The 21,859-nt window shown below is 35.9% G+C and overlaps 1 long non-coding RNA gene across 1 annotated transcript; it reads right to left on the bottom strand.

Moving 5' to 3' along the window:
* Window positions 1-117: 117 nt before the first annotated feature.
* Window positions 118-20,781, bottom strand: LOC118764062. The gene is made up of 3 exons (XR_004999850.1): window positions 20,769-20,781; window positions 3,152-3,156; window positions 118-197 (listed from the first exon to the last, which is right to left on the bottom strand). It is a non-coding gene; the product is annotated as an uncharacterized LOC118764062 (long non-coding RNA).
* Window positions 20,782-21,859: the final 1,078 nt, after the last annotated feature.

Genomic DNA, 21,859 nt, shown 5'->3' with positions numbered 1-21,859 from the left:
TGGAGGTGCAATCAACTGTTGACTGCCATTCCTCTGATAGCAACAACTGTAATGGTCAGTGTTAAAGTTACATATCTCTGAAGGCTTGACAATATATTTTGATTATGAAATATTCTCTATATACCTAATAATAATTTGTTGTTAATGAAATATGTGTAAGATGATGTCACTTAATATTTTATAAACAATCTCTCGTTCTGTTTAGTTGTATGTATATATATATATGCAAGTATACAAACATATATATACACACACACATACATATACATGTACACACACACATATGCAGACACACACACACACACACACATAAATATAACAAAACGAAACATGAGATATGAAATATTTAGTTACATTGAGTGTGTGTACATATGATATATATATACACATAAGACAGACATATGTTCATGCGTATGTACATACATCTTCACGTATATATATGTGTTAGTGTGTGTGTGTGTATGTCATCATATACAGAAATAGCATGAAATAGATAAAAATCGCTCACTCTCTTACATTCAAGCAGATACAATTACTCTCTCACTCTCTCTTTCAACCTCTCTCTCTCTCTCTCTTCCTAGCCTTATTATCTTTCCTCTTCTCTCTACCCCAAATACAGCACACACACACACACACACACACACACACACCACACACACACACACAGAGTAAAAGCTGTGCACTTTACAATATTATTAAAACTACTCTCTTAGTTTATTTAATAAAACAATGCATAACATTTATCAGCCACATCTATCAATTCAAATTCTTTGCTGTTGGCAGCTTATTAAGACCATTTTTATTAACAGTATACTAATGAATTAGATTATTTAATTACTATTCGAGAGCTTAATAAAAAGAATATGGACTTCGTAAGAATCAGTAGCTGCATGCTTTATGTAAACTCTCAAATAATGCACATGCACATATATGTACTTGCATACTGTGCAAATGGACATATCCATATATATACACTTGTACATGATCAAATATTTTCATATATATACATTTATGTACACATATACATATTCTTTTCCCATACATAGACACAAATCTCTTATCACCTACACATACTTTTCATATGTGTATATATATATATATATATATACACACACAGAAAGATATATATGTACAAAAACACACACACACAATATGTATGTGCATATATATATATATATATATATATATATATATATATATATATATATATATATGTATATGTATGTATGTATGTATGTATGTATGTATGTATGTATGTACATACGTACGTATGTATGTATGTATGTATTGAAACAACTGGGTAATGAATGCATTCAACAGTGCACTAAAAGCAAGCTAGTGGTTTTAAAGAATCAATTGAATATAATAGCCAAGTTAATTCTAAGAACAGGAAGTGTACCAGGAAAACTCTATGGTATAATCCCCTATTTTTCACTAATGTAAGCACAAAAATAGGCACAGCCTTTATCCGCCTAGAAAAGAAACGTTTTCCACTTGACCATCAGTATAGAATAATATTTAGCATTATTCAACTCAAAATAAGATACTTAACAATGCTGAAATTGCAAATTCAGTAACTGCCATGATTAATAGAAACATCGCGAAATATCGATAACAAAGCAATGTAAAACAAATATACAGCTACTGTGATTTCCCAGTTGTATGCTTATTTAGTACAAACTGCCTGGAATGATGTATAGTACACAGCACTACTGTAGCATCAAGAAGTAAACCAGAAACAATTGAATACAGAGGAATAACTGCAAACAAACTTAAAAAGCAGATCGAATGACACAAATGTACTTCACAAAGAGTGCAAAGTGGAGAGGACATTAGATTAACTGTGCTTAATTTACTTGATGAATGAATATATATACCTTGTTGCCAAGTGGCAACCTTTAGACAAAGTATTTATACCTAATTAAATTTTTGTTGTTGGTTATGCACATGTATGGCTGTGTGGTGAAGAAACTTGTTTTACAACCTCACGGTTTCAGGTTCAGTCCCACTTTGTAGCACCCTAGGCAAGTATCTCCAACAATAGACACCGTGGACAACCAATACCTTCTGAGTGAATTTGGTAGACAGAAACTGTATGGAAGCCCACCATGTGAGTCGTCATCACTACCATCATCATCCAACATTTGTTTTCCATACTCTCGGAGTGGTTGACATTAAGAAGGGCATCCAGCTGTAGAAACACTGCCAGATCATATATTTTCATCCACTTATTTGCATTACAAAAATTTAAGATTATCATTTTCCTTTTAGTCACCTATTGTGAATGACATCTTTTACCACCACTACTACCGCCACAACAATGATGATGTCACATTTTCTATATGTGTTCACACATTCGTTATGTATGTTAGGCCAATGACTGACAAGTATGTGTGTGACAGTGTTTCTGTCTGTCGGTATACATACATTTTTGTGACAACTCACACACACACACATCTAAAGACATAGACAGACACACACAGTAACAGAGATAGGCTTCCTGTATGCATTAATGTACGTGTATGTGTCTCTTCATGTATGTAACTTCCCCCCTTCCAAACAGTGAAACGCGCCAACATTGAAAGTTTACTTGTAGCCTGGACTTCAAACAAACAACTACTTTCATTTTCAAGTACTACCAACATGAAGATTTGCCAGATTTAACACAACTCACAAATACTCACAACTATATCTGAAAAAAATATTATTCTGGTCATTGTAACAAATTCAGAAACATGGCAAAGTCGAAAGCCTCAGCAGCTCTTTCAATACAATTACAGAAATGTTATTCCACTCTTTCTGACCAGTTTCAAGATAATGTTTTCTTAACAGTCCTTGTACTCTTCATCACTGTGAGTATCAACATCCCACAACCTTTTTACTGTGTTACTCAGTATTTATTCTACAGCCTATAATGTTACACAGTTCAAAAACAGCATCTTCCTTTTTATACACTTGGTTCAGCATTTGTTTCAAAATTGTAAGATAAATCATTTTTGTATGAGAAATTGAATTATGCCTTCTGAATTTTCTTGGACTTTCACTTTCTTCACCGTGACATTCATTCAATCATGAATTTTATAACATTTAGTACATGTTCCAAATAAATGTTGACTTTCTGTACTTTTTTACATTGGTGACGCATACTAACTTTTGCTAAATTGGTGACTTTCTATTTTTTTATAGCATAACTATGCTACAGAAAGTATGCTTTGCACCTATATTCACTACATTTCGTTTCACTTGAACTTTGTGTCTGTACATTTTGCTGTTTTCAATATTATCAATTCTCTGTGTGTGTAAACTATAGCAAAGGACATTTTATGCTGTTTTAATGAGCCCACATCTAATGAAGCAGCCATCCTTATGGTTGGTGATCCCCATGAAAATCATGATATTCTCATTCGTATTTGAGATAACAACCTTAAACATGTTTCAGAGACTCATCCCTCTTATGATGCTCTCCAGTGCAATCTTATTCTGTAGAATGGACAAGATCGGTATTATTTCAATATTCCTTGGATTGAACCTGCAACAGAATAGCCAATTACAAACAAAAGGGTGTCGTCAAATGACTTCTGTTCTTACCAACTGATGTTAAGACCAGAACAATCAAATCCTTTCTACCATAGGCACAAGGCCTGAAATTTCAGGGGAGGGGACCAATCAATTACATCAACCCCAGTATCTCACTGGTACTTAATTTATCGACCGTGAAAAGATGAAAGGCAAAGTTGACCCTGGCGGCATTTGAACAGGCAAAATACCACTCAAGCATTTTACCCAGCATGCTAACAATTCTGCCAGCTCACCGCCTTCCAGAACAGTCAGATCAGTTACACATGTCAAATAAACTTTATTTTCTTCAGAAATAATGTTGCTTACCTGTTGTTTCTAGCATGTTGGGTTTTCTGGTGGTGGTGTGGTATTTTTTAAGTCTACTATTTCAGTAGAATTCTATGCATGTGGGAAACAGACAAAAGGGAAAAATTGGGAGATTTTGGCTTTTTGAAATTAAACCATAAAAAATGTATTTTCCATATTCATGATCTCTGTATTTTTCTATGAAGATAACAAAATGTTTTTTAAAAATTGAATAAGTTATAGGCATAGGAGTGGCTGTGTGGTAAGTAGCTTGCTTACCAACCACATGGTTCCAGGTTCAGTCCCACTGCGTGGGACTGAACCTCGGGCCGACCAAAGCCTTGTGAGTGGATATAGTAGGCGGAAACTGAAAGAAGCCCATCGTATATATATGTATATATATATATATGTATATATATATATGTGTGTGTGTGTATATTTTTGTGAGTCTGTGTTTGTCTCCCCCCCTCCCAACATCACTTGACAACTGATGTTGGTGTGTTTATGTCCCCATAACTTAGTGGTTCAGCAAAAGAGGCCAATAGAATAAGTACTAGGCTTACAAAGAGTAAATCCCAGGATCAGTTTGCTCAACTAAAGGCGGTGCTCCAGCATGGCCACAGTCAAATGACTGAAACAACTAAAAGAGTAAGTTACAAATTAAGACATTGCAGTGGGGATGAAGCGAAATTAAAATGTTGAAAATGTGATTTCTGGACAAAATTGTATTAACCCCCTGTTATACAATGAAACAACACATAGTTTCTGATCCTTCTTAAGAAGAGAAAGCGCTTTCATGCAAATTGTACCCTTGCCCTTCACTATTAAACAAGCAATAACTTCCATTATTCCATTAACTATATATCAACTGTGCCGATTCTGCCCATAAGAAAGGAGCAAATAATACACTGTACTTGTAGGTCATAACACCTGGGCAACGCCGGGATGCATTGCTAGTATATATATATGGCTGTTTCCTCCACCAGCTTTACATAGAAGCCCTAGCCCATCCAAAGTGCCTTGGATCACAGGACAGCCTGCTGTGCTTCAGGAGACCTATTGAGTCAAGTACATCAACATAAAAAAAAAAAAATCAAATGGAAATTGTAGTTGTGATACCTGTGCCGGTGGCATGTTAAAAGCACCATCCGTATGTGGCCGATGCCAGCGCCACCTTGACTGGCTTCTGTGCTGGTAGCACGTAAAAAGCACCCACTACACTCACGGAGTGGTTGGCGTTAGGAAGGGCATCCAGCTGTAGAAACACTGCCAGATCAGACTGGAGCCTGGTGCAACCATCTGGTTTGCCAGCCCTCAGTCAAAATCGTCCAACCCATGCTAGCATGGAAAGTGGACGTTAAACGATGATCATAATGATGTATGCGCATATGTATTTATGACTTGAAGTAATAGCAGTGAACAGAAGAGCAAGTAACAGGGTGGAAATTCCTTACCAAAGCATAGAAAATCTCTAAGGATATTTGTTACCTGAGAGTATTTGCTAGAGTAATGAATAAAGTGAAAGAAGCAACAGCATAATGATGATGATGATGATGATGATGGATAAAAATAAAATAATAATGATAAAAATAATAATGAAAATATCAACGATAATAACAACAATAACAATATTGTATTGTTATTGTTATTATTATTGTTATTATCACTATTATTATTATTATTATTATTATTATTATTATTATTATTATTATTATCATTATTATTATTACTATTATTATTATTATTATTAATATTATTATTATTATTATTATTATTATTATTAATATTATTATTATTATTATTATTATTATTATTAATATCATTATTATTATTATTGCTGTTGTTGTTATTAATGTGAAGAAGAAGAAGAAGAAAAAGAAATAAAAAGGTAAATGAAAAAATTGAAAATCAGAAACCAAAGGAAATAAAGTAAAAAGAAAAAAACAGGTCAGAATTTCAATAACAAATACATAAATAAATAAGTTAAAAAAATAAATAAAAATGCAAATAGGGTCAGTTACTCATCAACTTTACAAAGCTTGGTGTGTTAGACACACCTGATCCATTCTTTTCTTGAAAATGTTATATTCTCAATTGACAAGATAACAAAATAAAGAAAGAAATAAACAAAAAAATGCAAAAGTAGTGATGATGATGATGATGATGATGATGATGATGATGATGAAGGTATTTGCTTTTTGTTTGAAAAGGAGGGGGAAAAATGGAGGACAAAAAAAAGGAAGAAGTAGAGAGGTAAAGGAGTGGCTGTATGGTTGAGAAGGTCATGTTTTGAACCTCATGGTGTCAGGTTCAGCCCCACTGCATGACACCTTGTCCCAATCGACATAAATGTCTGTGAAGACCTACCAAAAACTGAGCAAGTATAAAGATCTTGAAATAGAAATTGGCAAAATGTGGAACCTCAAGACTAAAGCAGTCCCTGTTGTCATAGGTGTCCTAGGAATGATAGCAAAAGGGGCTGATTGTTACCTAGCTCAGATACCAAGAAATCCCAAAATGGAAGAAATTCACAAAATAGTGCTCATAGGAACCGCTGATATCCTATGTAAAACCTGTAAACAGTGTCAAAGTACTTTTAAAAGTACATAATAGTAAATACCTTTTACTGTCGTCTTAACATCAGACTATCATTTTATAGTCAAATCATTTTCAAAGCAAACTTCTAATTTATTTATGTTTTGACAGACATTCTCTGGAACAATACTCTGTGCAAAACCAAAAATATGTCACCCTAGTCATAACACCAACTTGAACTAACTTGTTGTCTCTTGAGGTCTCCGAGTGAGACTTGGAGTTAACTTGAAATACAAAGCAAAAGCCAAACATCTAATAATAATGGTAATAATAATAATGATGATAATAATCATAATAATGATAATAATAATAATGATAATAATATACTGGGCTTTGTATATTTTACCCCAGTGTCACTTTGACTACAGCAAATATTCTGCTCAATACCACAGATTTGTTTGTCAGTTGTTTGACCTTAACCAGTTGACCATGTGCCTTAGTGGCTGACAATATGTGCCTCTCTGATCACGAGCAGATGTAGTGAGGGAGCATCATAGTCGTGTGTTGAAAGGAATTCTTGGAGGTTTGGATAATTCACCTTTGGAAACATAGGTATTTTGTTCAACATCCTTAGGTAACCCTTATTCAAGGACCTTTTGAGCAGAATGGGTTACTTAACCCGAAGAAAATTCTAACTGGCCCCCACCTGCAAGGTCATGCACTGTTTATCTTAATATGAGATCACCATGCCGCGCACATATGGTTGTGATGCATGTGCCTGGTGTACCCTTATCAGACGGGTAGTCATGATAGGTATACTGGGCTTCATATATTTTACCCCAATGTTCAACTTATGTTATTGATCCCGAAAGGAGGAAGGGCACAAGCAACCTCAATGGTGTTTGAACTCAGAATGTAAAGATGGATGAAATGTCACAAAGCATAATAAGAATAGACCTTTATTAACCACTAAAAACCTGAAGAGATACAAAGAAATATAAAACTTTACACTAAGTGTTTAAAAAAAAAGTTAAGAGTGAATGACAAGTTTACAAAACCAAAAGGAGAGGTGAGAGATGCTATACAATATATGAAAGGATATATGAAGAAATTAACAGTACATACGTTTGTATATTTATAAATAAAAATTATGACAAAACAATAATTTAAACAAAATAAAATGTGAAAGCTTTCTAGCTAAATTGGGTCAGGGTGCTCCACAAACCTGTGTTCATTTAACCATTTCTAAAATTGTGTACTAGAGCAACCAAATGCACTAGTAAGCATTTTGGAGGGATTTAGTGTTGATAAACTTTGTAATATCTTAGTTTTAATTTTACTAATTATCTATCTTTTGTATGCAGTTTATATTTTAAACTTAACTTTTTTGTTTTTATAACCCCTTCATAAAGTCTGTGGCACTACACATGTGTAATTTTGTCTATCAATTTTTTACAGGATTTTTGTAAAGTGGTGGGCATTAGTTCTTTGTCTTCTACGTTTCCTCATGAAGAGGAAAGCTACATCTCCAGCGATACCAATTACAATGGTTGCACTCTTCTCCTGATTATAGTGATAAATAAAAATTTAAGCATGTGCCAATAGTGTCATTTTTATGCTGGCACTAACAACATGTGCCAACATCCTTCTTATTTGGTTGTGGTCCTTTGGAAGCAATGGGGCTCCTTTTTACAACCTATGTTTTTATGACATCCAGTGCTCAGTGAGATTTTTTTTTCTCACAGCTGAGGATCTACTTTGTTCTGGATTAGTGCTGCAAGACTTTTTTCTATTTGTTTGTTTTGTTTGAGTATCCATTATCACATAAACAAAAGGATCTAATATCAAATGTAAATTTTATGAGAAGGCTTGGCTCATTAGTATCAACATTGTGAAACACTACACCATTCTTGTAAATCATTTCCATACAAATTTTCTACACCATAATCGATACGAATTGACGGATATTGTAATAGTACATTCATGCTACCTATAATGTGATCTGTGAGGTCAGAGGAACAAATGTAGTCATCAGTTCAACTGAGATCATTAATGCTGCCATAGACATCCAGGGACTTCTTCACTAGTGGCTATATGATCATTGAGAGAGCATGCTACAGTCTGTAGCTGCTGAAGATGTTGGCACTGCCCCAATATGGTTCATTGGAGAACTAGTAATAGGAACGGGAATTAAGGGTAGGTTTGTGACAAGCAAATCTGTGGTATTGAGCAGAATATTTACTGTAGCCTGTCTTTTATACCAAAACAACACAATATACATGATAGCACTTCCAATCAGTTAAGATGAGAACCACTACCTGGTACTGCATCAGGGTATTTATTGTTATTACCCTGTGTGTGTAACAAAAGCAAGGTATTGTAATTACTCGTCTTTGTCTGTCTGTTTGTGTGTTTGCAAAATTACTGGAAAATGGCAGAACAAATTTTTACCAAATTTGGCAGAAATACTCATTGGGTGAGTGGTTTGAAATGGTAAAAATTTGATTTGATTAACATTTAAAAAAAACGAAAATTCTTTTAAAATCATGAAAATTTCTCGATAAGCAAGTGGTCATGTTATTTTGTTCACTTTCTTTTTCATATGAATTGACCCTCATCTGTGTGTATATAGATTATGGTGTACCTATGTGCATAGACATGTGTGGGTACATACATACATATGCAACTCTGTGTGTGTGTACACCAATGGATTTGAGGGTTTCATTTATTTACAAGTTGATTTCTTAATTTCACCGTTCTTAGGCTTCTAATCCTCTTTTAGTCAAACTCTTACAAAGCTTAATTCAGTTCAATTAAAAAGCAACGCATTGTAAGCCACACTATAATTTGTGAAAAAATTTGTCTGCTCACAGGGCATGCATCACCCCTCCGATGCCTTTTATTTCATTATTATTATATTATTATTATTATTATTATTATTATTATTATTATTATTTGATTGTCTTTACACAGCTTCTAATGCTGGAGATGTACTATGGTGTCAGCTGTTCACTACCAGTAACACCCCTTATTCTTCGAGCACCATCTGGAGTATTCGAGCGGTTCCAAGCAGTGCTGTTTTCTGCAACTGCTCCACCCTTATTGCAGCCCCTATTTGTTCCACGTACTTCTCAAGATTCTTACTGACTGTTTCAAGGGCTCCAACAATTACTGGTATTACTGCTACCTTTTTCATCAACCACAACTGCTTAACCTCCCAAGCTAACCTGTCATATCTATCGACTTTTCTTTCTTCCTTATCACATACCTTGTTGTCAGGTGGGCATTATTATTATTATTATTATTATTATTATTATTATTATTATTATTAAGGTGGTGAGCTGGCAGAATTGTTAGCATGCCAGACAAAATGCTTTGTGGCATTTTGTCTATCTTTACGTCCTGAGTTCAAATGTCACCAGGATTAACTTTGCCTTTCATCCTTTCTGAGGCCAGTGAAATAAGTACCAGTCGAACACTTGGGACCCCAAAATTTCCGGCTTTGTACCAAAATTAAAAAGGATTTATATTCTCTATTTGATCAAGTGTGTGGCATCTTGAAAAGTGTCTTTTCCCAAAGATTCATGTCAATCCAAGTTTTGTCATTGATCTTTTGCAAGCAACCAGTGCTACCTCTTGAAAGTTCCACATACTGGATGCTGGTAAGCTTTTGAGGTCATTAGGAGAAAATATGCACCATTTCAGGGCCTTCCTCTTGATGGCATCATTGCACACCAGCCCCTGTCATTGAAATGAGGCTCCACTTGCTAGATCAACTGGTTACTAGGTTTCACTCAATGTTCTTTTGTAGAAGAAAACTGTGTGAAAGTTTGTCAAATGGACTGTGATTCTCTGAGCCGACCATGTTCCTTATTGGGCTTTGCTGATTCCGCCTAAAAATTAATGGTCAAAGAACACATGTCTATGGAATACACAGTGACTTATAATGCTAGGTGTGTGTATATCAGGTATGTGCCATCAGTAATTACTCAGGGTAGGCAGTAGGTGATGTTTATGTAGTAAAACGTACAAAAAATAAGTGAAACACAGCTGTGTGACTGAGTTGCAGGCAGATTTACTTCTGCTTTTATAGTACATAAAGAAAATGGTGTTGTAGGAGTGTACACAGCACATGTACTACAGCAGTACTATGTGTAGCTCAGCTACTGAGATTGAAAGGCAGGGGCTAATTATGCCTACCTAATCTACAAAAAAAATTTAATATTTTGTATTTTATGCATAATAACCTTTATAATTTTATTGAATTAGGTGCATATTTTGTCATCAAAGGAAAATGTTGTTATTGATCTATTTTATTCAAAGTAGGCACTGCCTACCTTGTCTACCCAGGTGGCATGTTCCTGGTGTGTATGCACTGAGGTTGTAAGACAATGTCCTGTCTGTTATAATTCCATCAATGCTATCAGAATATCTCTGTTTCTTATTTGTTTGTTGGTTGGCTGGCTGGTGTTGTTGGAGAATTTGAACTCATTGAGAAGATCACAGAAAAGTTGTGATGAAAAATTTCTGGGCAGATATCCAAAAAAAATGAAGTGAATGAGAACCTATAAAATCCTGCAGGCTTCAGAGTCTGTCGAGATTCTCCCAAAATATAACAATATCACTTTCAACACATGGCTTTTAATCAAAATTCTTGCAGAACAAATTCAAAACAAAATATTGCAAGATTTTACCAAACTAGCAGGGAACCAAAAACACTGGCTGCTTGTCTTCAGAAAAGAATAACAATTCCATAACTTCAACAAATCATAAAATACAAACAAACTGTATCATTTATAAATAAGATAACAAAAAAGAAAAGCTGGCACTATCTTAGTTACGTTGACGAGGGTTCCAGTTGATTCATCAACAGAACGGTCTGCTTGTAAAATTAAAGTGTAAGTGGATGAGTACACCACAGAGGCGTATCCTTAATGCACAGAGTGATTCAAAAGTTGCCATACATAGGAACAATTTATCTTTTTAATAAGAAACAGTTTATAAGAACACTTTTTTTTTTATTTATCAAGGTGCAGGAGTGGCTGTGTGATAAGTAGCTTGCTTACCAACCACATGGTTCCAAGTTCAGTCCCACTGCATGGCACCTTGGGCAACCAAAGCCTTGTGAGTGGATTTGTAGATGGAAACTGAAAGAAGTCCATCATATATATGTATATATATATATATATATATATATATATATATATATATATGTGTGTGTGTGTGTGTATTTGTCTGTGTTTGGTACCCGTAACTTAGCGGTTCGGCAAAAGAGACCAATAGAATAAGTACTAGGTTTACAAAGAATAAGTCCTGGGGTCGATTTGCTTGACTAAAAGGCAGTGCTCCAGCATGGCTGCAGTCAAATGACTGAAACAAGTAAAAGAGATTCTATATAGTTACCATTGTGTTGAAGTGGAATCCATGCCGGAGGCACGTAAAAAGTACCATTTGAGCGTGATCGTTACCAGCGTTGCCTTACTGGCATGTGAAGACATATTAAAGTGAGGTCGTTGCCAGTGCTGCTGGACTGGCCCCTGTGCAGGTGGCATGTAAAAAACACCATTTGAGCATGGCCATTGCCAGTACCGCCCGACTGGTTGTCATACCGGTGGCATGTAAAAGCACCCACTACACTCTCAGAGTGGTTGGCATTAGGAAGGTCATCCAACTGTAGAAACTCTGCCTGATCAGATTGGAGCCTGGTGCAGCCATCTGGTTCGCCAGTCTTCAGTCAAATTGTCCAACCAATGCTGGCATGGAAAGCAGACGTTAAACGATGATGATGATGATTGCAATACATTAACCCCATTCATTGTGAACTCGTAAAAGGACATCTGGTGATACCTGTGCAAAGGAGTTAGTGATGCGTTCCTTCAAATGATTTAAGTCTTTTATCTTTCCGCGATACACCATGCCTTTCAAATGCCCCCAAAGATAGAAATCAAGAGGGGTCAGATCAGGGGATCTTATAAACTGTCTCTTATAAAAAAAATAATTTTTTCCTATGTATGGAAACTTTTGAATCACCCTGTGGTTCTTTTGCAGCACCTCAAAGACTCTTTGCAGAAGAAACCTTGACTCATGGGCTCTAGTGTAGTTAGAGTGTCTGCTGCCTGAGGTGGCCCTTCCATTTGCCTACAGCAGGCCCAAAAAATACATATTGCCTACGGCAGACCCAAAAGTGCTGCCCCTTTGAAAAAGAGCTGCCCAGGGCAGACCCCCTTCCTATCGCGCACCCCTCTGCAGCTACACTAGTATACATGGGTTGTTAAATCAGATATCTGGTTCAAATGCTTACAACGAAGTGGGTTCTATTAAAGGCACTCAAAGTGCACTTAAGTATCAGCTGGTGATGTTAAACTGGATTTACTGAAAGAAGCCAGTCATGTGTGCATGTATGTATGTGTGTGGGTGTGGGTGGGCATGTGTGTGGGTGTGTCTGTGTTTGTGTGTGTGTTGGTGGGAATGTGTGTTTGTGTGCAAGTGGGTCTGTGTGGATGTATGTATGTCTGTGTCTTTTTGTCTTGACGTCACACAATAATCATAAACAAGTGTCACCATCAAAGAAAAGATGTTTTTTATGTCTAATCTTCTATGAGAACATGTCTGCCCAAGGGAAAATATTACTGGTGAGGGTTGGTGACAGGAAGAACATCTGGCCATAAAAATTTTGCCTCAGTGAATTCCATCTGATCCATGCAGACATGGAAAAATGGATGTTAAAACAATAACGATGACAATACTAACGAAGGTAATGATAAGCAGGGTGTTTATAAATTATCTTTACATCTTCCACAATTCATTGTATTGTATCATCTAAATGTGTTGTCAGCAACCAATGGAGCCCATGTGAAAGCATTCGGGTGTTTCTAATACAACCTTATTTGGTTTCCAATAAACTCTGCTTTTTTACTCTTTTACTTGTTTCAGTCATTTGACAGTGGCCATGCTGGAGCACCGCCTTTAGTCGAGCAAATCGACCCCAGGACTTATTCTTTGTAAGCCTAGTACTTATTCTATTGGTCTCTTTTGCCGAACTGCTAAGTTACGGGGGACGTAAACACACCACTATCGGTTGTCAAGCGATGTTGGGGGGACAAACACAGACACACAAGCATATACACATACATACATATATACGACGGGCTTCTTTCAGTTTCCACTCACAAGACTTTGGTCAGCCTGAGGCTATCATAGAAGGCACCTGCTTAAGGTGTCAAGTGGGACTGAACCTGGAAGTATGTGGTTGGGAGGCAAGCTACTTACCACACAGCCACATCTGCGCTGACGCATGAGGATAGTTTTAGCTTATCTTCTAGCTTTTATTTGTTTCAGTTATTAGGCTGGGGCCTCTGTCTTGAAGAATTTTAATCAAACAAATCAACCGCCATACTTTTTTAAAAAGTTGTTACTTATTCTATTGGTCTCTTTTCACTGAACCACTAAGTTATGGGGACATAAACAAACCAACACCGGTTTTCATGCAGTGGTGGGGTGGACAAACACTCATGTGCACATGCACACACACACACACATATGATGGTCTTTCAGTTTCTATCTACCAAATCCACCCACAAGGCTTTGGTCAAACTGAGGATATAGCAGAAGACACTTGCCCAAGGTACCATGCAGTGGGACTGAACCTTGAACCATATAGTTGGGTGCATACCCCCACCGCACAAAAAATAAAATGGAATGGTTATGGCTAGAATGTTTTTGATCATAGATCTGAAGGGATCAAGGCTAAGCTGAGGCTAAACAACCACAACCTTGCTGTTCTCAAGAAGACCTGTCCACCACAGCAGAATTAATACTGGTCCTGGTGTCACATAAAAATCACTCGTGCCATATTAGAAGCACTGGTGTTGGTGACACATAAAATGCACCCAGTACACTCTGTAGAGGGGCTGATCTTAAGAAGGGCATCCAGCCATAAAAACCATGCGAAAACAGACAACTGGAGCCTGGTGCAGCCCCCAGCCTTACCAGATCCTGTCAAACTGTCCAGCATGGAAAACAGGCGCTAAGTGATGATGATGATGATGATGACAAATGGGGGTAAAAAGGGGTTTACTTCCACACAAGAAGAAACATAGGGAGATTGTTTCGGGAGTTAAAAATGCACCCAGGTCTTAAAAATAATTTTAGCTATTAGAAATTCTTTAATTTATTAAGATACCACCACAGTTTTCAACAATGTTTGTTTTTGTTTTTTAATTTTTTTTTTGGTTTTTCAATAGTAAATATAAATAAAAATTTTTTACAATTTAGAAAAATAAGATGGAAATTTTATAAGACAGAAAATGCACAGGAAAAAGTTTCGTAGCAGTAAAACAGGATCAAAAATGAAATATTCAATAGATTTCATAGCAAACATTACAAGATGAGAAGTCAAATTTTCAATAACTTTCACAGCAATGAGAAAAAGATGAAAAATTTTAATGTTCAATAAATTTCACAATAATAATATTACATGATAGAAATTTGAAAGTTCAATAGGTTTCCTAGCCATAAATAATGTTAACAATTAGATGTTCTTTTATTCTTTTACTTGTTTCTGTCATTTGACTGTGGCTATGCTGGAGCATAGCCTGTAGTCGAGCAAATCAACCCTGGAACTTGTTCTTTGTAAGCCTAGTGCGTATTCTGTCGGTCCCTTTTGTTGAACTGCTAAGTTGCAGGGTATGTAAAAAAACCAGCATCGGTTGTCGAGCAATGTTGGGGGGACAAACACAGACATACAAATACACACACAGACACATGCATACACATACATACATACATACATACCTATATATATATACACACATGCTGACATATAACCGATGATGAACCCCTTATTCAGCATTACCTGACACCTTTGGGTGTCAATGATACCGTTACCTCTCATAACCTCCACACACACATATATACATACACTTACACTTTACACTTTGCTCTTTTACTTGTTTCAGTCAGTTGACTGCGGCCATGCTGAAGCACTGCCTTTAGTCGAGCAACTCGACCCCGGGACTTATTCTTTGTAAGCCCAGTACTTATTTTATCGGTCTCTTTTTGCCGAACCGCTAAGTGACGGGGACATAAACACACCAGCATCGGTTGTCAAGCAATGCTAGGGGGACAAACACAGACACACAAACATACACGCACACACATATATATATATATATATACATATATACGACGGGCTTCTTTCAGTTTATATATACACACACACACACTCACACACACATATATATATGATGGGCTTCTTTCAGTTTCCATTTACCATATCCACTCACAAGGCTTTGGTTGGCTTGAGGTTATTGTAGAAGACACTTGCCCAAGGTGCCATGCAGTAGGACTGAACCTTGAACCATGTGGTTGGGAAGTAAGCTACTTACCACACAGCCACTGCTGCATCTTGATGAAGATTTTAAAGTATATGAAAAACTTTTGAAGTGCCAGTGTGGTCGTGTGGCAAGAAGTTTGCTTCCCAACTACATGGTTTCAAGTTCAGTCCCACTGCATGGCATCTTGGGCAAGTGTCTTCTTTTATAGCTTTGGGCTGACAAAATCTTTGTAAGTAAAGTTGGTAGATGGAAACTGAAAGAATCTCATTGTGTTGCATATACTGATGTATGTACATGTGTTTGTGGCTTTGTTTGTTCCCCACCATCATTTGACAACCAGTGTTGGTTTGTTTATGTCTCAGTAACTTAGTAGTTCAGCAAAAGAGACCTGTAGGATAAGTACCAGGCTTAAAAAATAAAAATACTAGAGTTGATTTGTTTGACCAAAGATTGTGCAAAATGGTGCCCCAGCATGGCCTCAGTCTAATGACTGAAACAAGCAAAAGACAAATGATGTATATGTATGTGTATATATATATATTTCTTTACTACCCACAAGGGGCTAAACACAGAGGGGACAAACAAGGACAGACAAACGGATTAAGTTGATTATATTGACCCCAGTGCGTAACTGGTACTTAATTTATCGACCCCGAAAGGATGAGAGGCAAAGTCGACCTCTGCAGAATTTGAACTCAGAACATAACAGCAGATGAAATACGGCTACACATTTCGCCTGGCGTGCTAACGTTTCTGCCAGCTCACCGCCTATAATGTGTATATGTATATATATATATATATATATATATATATATATAATATATATATATAATATATATATATATTATATATATATATATATATATATATATATATATATATATATGCATATACACACGCACACACAAACCACACACACACACACATATGCCAAATGCTTTATTTAAGTAACGACAGCCACAATAAATCTCTTTATGTTTCCAACCATTTCTTAATCTCTCAAATTCCGTTTCCTCGTTTCAATCGTCTAACGAACACCATGTCTAATTATTTGTGGCATAAAGCAACTATGGAAATACTGTTGTTAGCGTCTCAGTCCGCTTGTCTCATGTATGTTCGTTTGTCAGTCTTTGTAAATGTATTTCTGTGTATATGCGTTTGTCCTTTAGACTCTCGGCATGTGTGTGTATGTGTTTGTGTGAATGTATGTGTGTATGTGTACATGTATGTATGAATGTGTGTATGTGTGGGTATGTGTGCGTGTATGAGTGTGTTGGTGTATGTATGTGTGTATTTGTGTGTATATGTCTGTGTGTATGTATGTGTGTATATGTGTATGTGCATGTGTGTGCGAGTGTATGAGTATTTGCGTGTGTGTATGAGCGTGTGTATGCATGTATGTTTGTGTGTATGAGTGTGTGAGTGTGTGTTTGATCGCATTTTAGTCTGCTTTTCTTCTCCCTAAAACAATGTTATGGCTGACTGGTTTTGGCCCTGAAAGATCGTTTTACTAGCATTTGTATTCATGGTTGTAATTGTGTGTGTGTGTGTGTATGTGTTTGAGTATATAGGTTTCATCATCATCATCATCATCATAATGTATGTGAGTAAAAGTTTATCTATTTGTTTATATGTATATATCATCATCATCATTTAACGTCTGTTGTCTATGCTGACATGTGTTTGATGGTTTGACTGGGCTGCGCCGGGATCCAGTTTGATTTGGCATGGTTTTCTATGGCTGGATGCTCTTCCTAACACCATATATATATATATATATAAATAGTAATGGTATGACAACATAAGAATGAATGACACCTCAATATTATGTAAATAGAGGAATTTATCTGCAATATAATATGTGACAATTATTTGGTCGCTGTAATAAAACTCTGAGTTTCGGATGTAGGGGTGAAAATCTGCTCTGGCATCTCGTCAGTTATCAAGGCAACCAGAAAATGCCTTTATTTGCATAATGACCTTCCTAAACTGATCTTGTGCTGGTCTATTAGTATTTCAGTTAAGGCTAAGGCATCATCTTTCTAAATGGTGAAATATACGTCAGGAAAAGTCTTGCCCAATGTATCGAGTAGGAATAATCTAATGAGATTGCATTTTTTGATTGGCTTGATAACTGATGAGATGCCGGAGTAGATTTCCATCACGAAATCCGAAACTCAGAGTTTTTTTATGGCAACTGAATAATTGTCATATACTATATTAAAGATATATATACATATATACACCAAATTTATAGTACCCGTGTTATTATTGGCTAAATTGGCAATATGACCATCCCCAAATAAAACAATATATATACACACACACACACACACATATTGTTGTATTTGGGGATTGGTCATGTTGACAATTAACCCTATGAAAACACAGGCACTATATATTTGGTGTTCACTTGCTTCAGCTTTATGTCATATCAATTGTATTTCGGCCAGAATTCTTTCATCACACTTCTGTGACCTCATCAGTGGTCCTTTGCTTTCTTCTTTCTTTTAATTTTTTTTGTCTCTCCTTCCTAATAATCTGCCATTTTGTATTCCTATTGTATGTATCTTTATTTGAGGATGTGTATATCCCTGTGTGTGTGTATGTGAGGGAATGTGTATGGTACCTGCATTATCAGTATCCCCTGTTTATTCACATTCATTTAATTAATCTTATTTATTTTATTTATTTCTTTTTATCTACTTACTTTTTGTTTTCTTCTTTTTTTTAAATATTAATTTAATTTATCATATTTTGTTTGTGTATTTAATTATCTAATTCCATTTACTTATCTGTCTATTGTATTAGTTTCATATTATTATTAGTTTATGGGGATCTTATTCTATCATAGGCTGTGGTGTGGGGGTGATAGTGTTCCATTCCTGGATTTTCAGAATGCATATATATCTGTGTGTGTGTGTGTGTGTGTGTGTGCATATATATATATGTGTGTGTGTGTGTGTGTTTGTGATGGAGTAGTCACTACTGATGAGCTTTCATTCCAAGCAAAACCAGCCTGCTAGTATAGTGACCTCACTGACTGTAGGGTGGTTATTTCTCCTGTCAGTACATAGAATGTGCTTTTTGTGACTATATGGATCTTTGACTCCTGTTTCTTGTAATGTAGGAGGAAGTCTGCACACTCGGTCACTTTTAATGATAACTGAATTTTTTCTTTTCGGTTTTCATTGCATCTAGCTGCCTTCATTACTTTATATATGTATTCTTTTATTTGTTTCATTGTGGCCATGCTGGAGCAGCACCTTTAGTCGAAAAGACTGAATCCAGTACTTATTCTTTGTAAGCTTGGTACTAATTCTATCGGTCTCTTCTGCCAAACGACTAGGTTACATGGACTTAAATACACCAGCATCAGTTGTCAAGTGATGGTGGGTGGAGACAAGCACACACACACACCCATCCATCCACCCATCCGTCCACCCACCCACCCATCAATCCATCCGTCCACCCATCCATCCATCAATCCATCCACCCACCCATCCATCCATCCATCATCTTTATCTGCTATTTCTGGAAGAGTCATGGAAGCTGAGTTCTCATTCACCTCCTCCATAGAGTCCTGTCAGAAGCAACGGTCATTTGACTTGCTGGCTGGACTCCCAAGCTTGACCAACCGAGACTAGTGATGCTACCCAACCATCTCACACTTAGCCAACACCCAAGTCTCCCGCCAACTGGCATGCCTTAAAGAATCTGTCTCACCATTCTTTCTGTGATGCTCTAATCACACACACATAAATAGACACACGCATACACATATTCACACGCACACACCACACAAACACTCACACATACACACACTATGACTGAAACAAGTAAAGGACTTTTTCAGTCAGCTATAAATTTGTGACATCATTATTTCTCATTTAATTTTCAAAAAACCGCATAACATGGATAATCAAACTAATACAAGAAAAACACCAACTTTGAAATTATGATTGAATTTTGGTAGGGGTTAATCAAAATTACTGTTGATTTTGCTATCTGTTTTTAACCTACTGTGAAATCTAATTTATCAACTGTTATATAAATACCTCGAAAACTGCTGCAGAAATATCCGTTGTATCTTTTGTTCTGTTATTGGATGTGTCAGGCTGTAATACAGGCTTAAAATACTTAAAATACATAGGTCTGATTTCTGTTATATAAAAATAGCCCTCAACTAGAATTTATTGCTGCTAAACTTCGTGGATAAGGTTATTCTCGGTATTCAGTCGTAATATAAAGCAATTTGAGACATTTTTAGATGTTCAATACTAATTGTTAGAAAACAGACAACATGGCTGCATTGATTGCTTGGTCATAAATGTATGTAAAAAATAAAAAATAAAATCACAAAAAATAATTATATAAACAATAATAATAATAATAATAATAATAACAAAAGGAACAATGGCAACTGTGAATATTTCAATATCTGGATTTATATAAAATTTGCTGTAAAAATCTGTAGAGAATTTGAAAGGAAACTGTGAAGAGAATATTTTTGAAGATCAATAGCTAAAATATAGCTTTGAGATAGACTGGTGTATGTGTGTGTGTGTGTGTGTGTTGGGGAAAATTAGTCATACAAAGAAGAAATAAGTGTTGGAATTATTTGCGAGAAATTATCTTTTGAGAACTGCTCAAACTTCTTCAACAAAACAACATCAATGGACGACAACCAACTATTCAATTATTCCATATAAATACATATATATATATACATATGTACATGTATTATACATACATAAATATATATATATATATACATATATATATGTATGTATGCTTGCCTCTGTATTTATATATTTGTGGTTATAATGCATATATATATATATATATATGTATATATATATATATATATAATATATATATATATATAATATATATATATATATATATACATGCACATATACACAGAAAGATATACATATACGTTATTCTTTATTCCTCTAAATCTTTTATTCTTTCTTAAACATGAATCAATAATAATTTATCACTCCTTGAATGCTCATTTTTATTTGTAACCATTGTTTTGTATGCACAGCTATGTATGTATATATACATAGATATATATATGTATATATCCTCTTCATCATACACACACACACACATATATTCATTATATATATATACACACATCATATACATACACATCATATGCATCATACACACATGCACACGCAGAAATATGCATCATATATCATATATATACATACATATATATATATATATATATATATATATATATATATATATACAGCATATATATATGTTATTTATTTCTTTGTTAACCCTGAAACCTGTTTACCTATTTCAGCCCTCAATCCTTATTAATTATAATTATTTATCAGACATTTAATATTATGCTATATTTCACTTTATGCTTCCAAGCAGAAGGCCACGAACAACCGTCACCTATAAAGGTCACTATGCAATCTAACATTAAAACTCTGTTGGTTAAACACACCCTATATCACCATCGTCTTCATCATCTTTTAACATCCTCTTTTACATGCCGGCATGGGTCGGGTGGTCTGACTGCATCTACCAAGCTGCAAAGCTGCGTCAGGCTTCAATGTCAGCTTTGGCATGGATACCCTTCCTAATGCCAACCACTTAACAGAGTGTACTGGGTGCTTTTTTCACGTGACACAACAGATCTGATTCATAAAAGAAGAGACATGAATGTTGTGGCGTTCATACCTTTCCAAGAGCATTACTAGGTCAATGAAATAGAACCAGTGTTGCTTTGGTTTGCAGGCAAATGGCCCCTTTATAGCTTCATGTTATTGCCGCATATTAGTACCCATCATTGGGTACCTATCATCTCCATCATTCCTTTGAATGTAAGCTGATGTTGTTGTTGTTGTTTTTAAGCCCCAGAGAATTTTGGGTAGAAACTGTGAAGCCTTGTTGGATAGCTTGTCCCTGGTTTTAGGTGTCAGGCTTTCTCAGTTGCCTAGTTGCCCAGTTGCCTAGTCACCCAGTTGCCTAGTTGTCCAGTTGCCTAGTCACCCAGTTGCCTAGTCACTCAGTTGTCTAGTCGCCCAGTTGCCTAGTCACCCAGTTGCCTAGTCACCCAGTTATCCAGTTGCCTAGTTGCCCTGTTGCCTAGT

This window comes from Octopus sinensis, linkage group LG7 (genome assembly GCF_006345805.1).
Source record: "Octopus sinensis linkage group LG7, ASM634580v1, whole genome shotgun sequence".
Lineage (NCBI taxonomy): Eukaryota > Metazoa > Mollusca > Cephalopoda > Octopoda > Octopodidae > Octopus > Octopus sinensis.
This window is presented reverse-complemented; position numbering and strand designations above follow the sequence as displayed.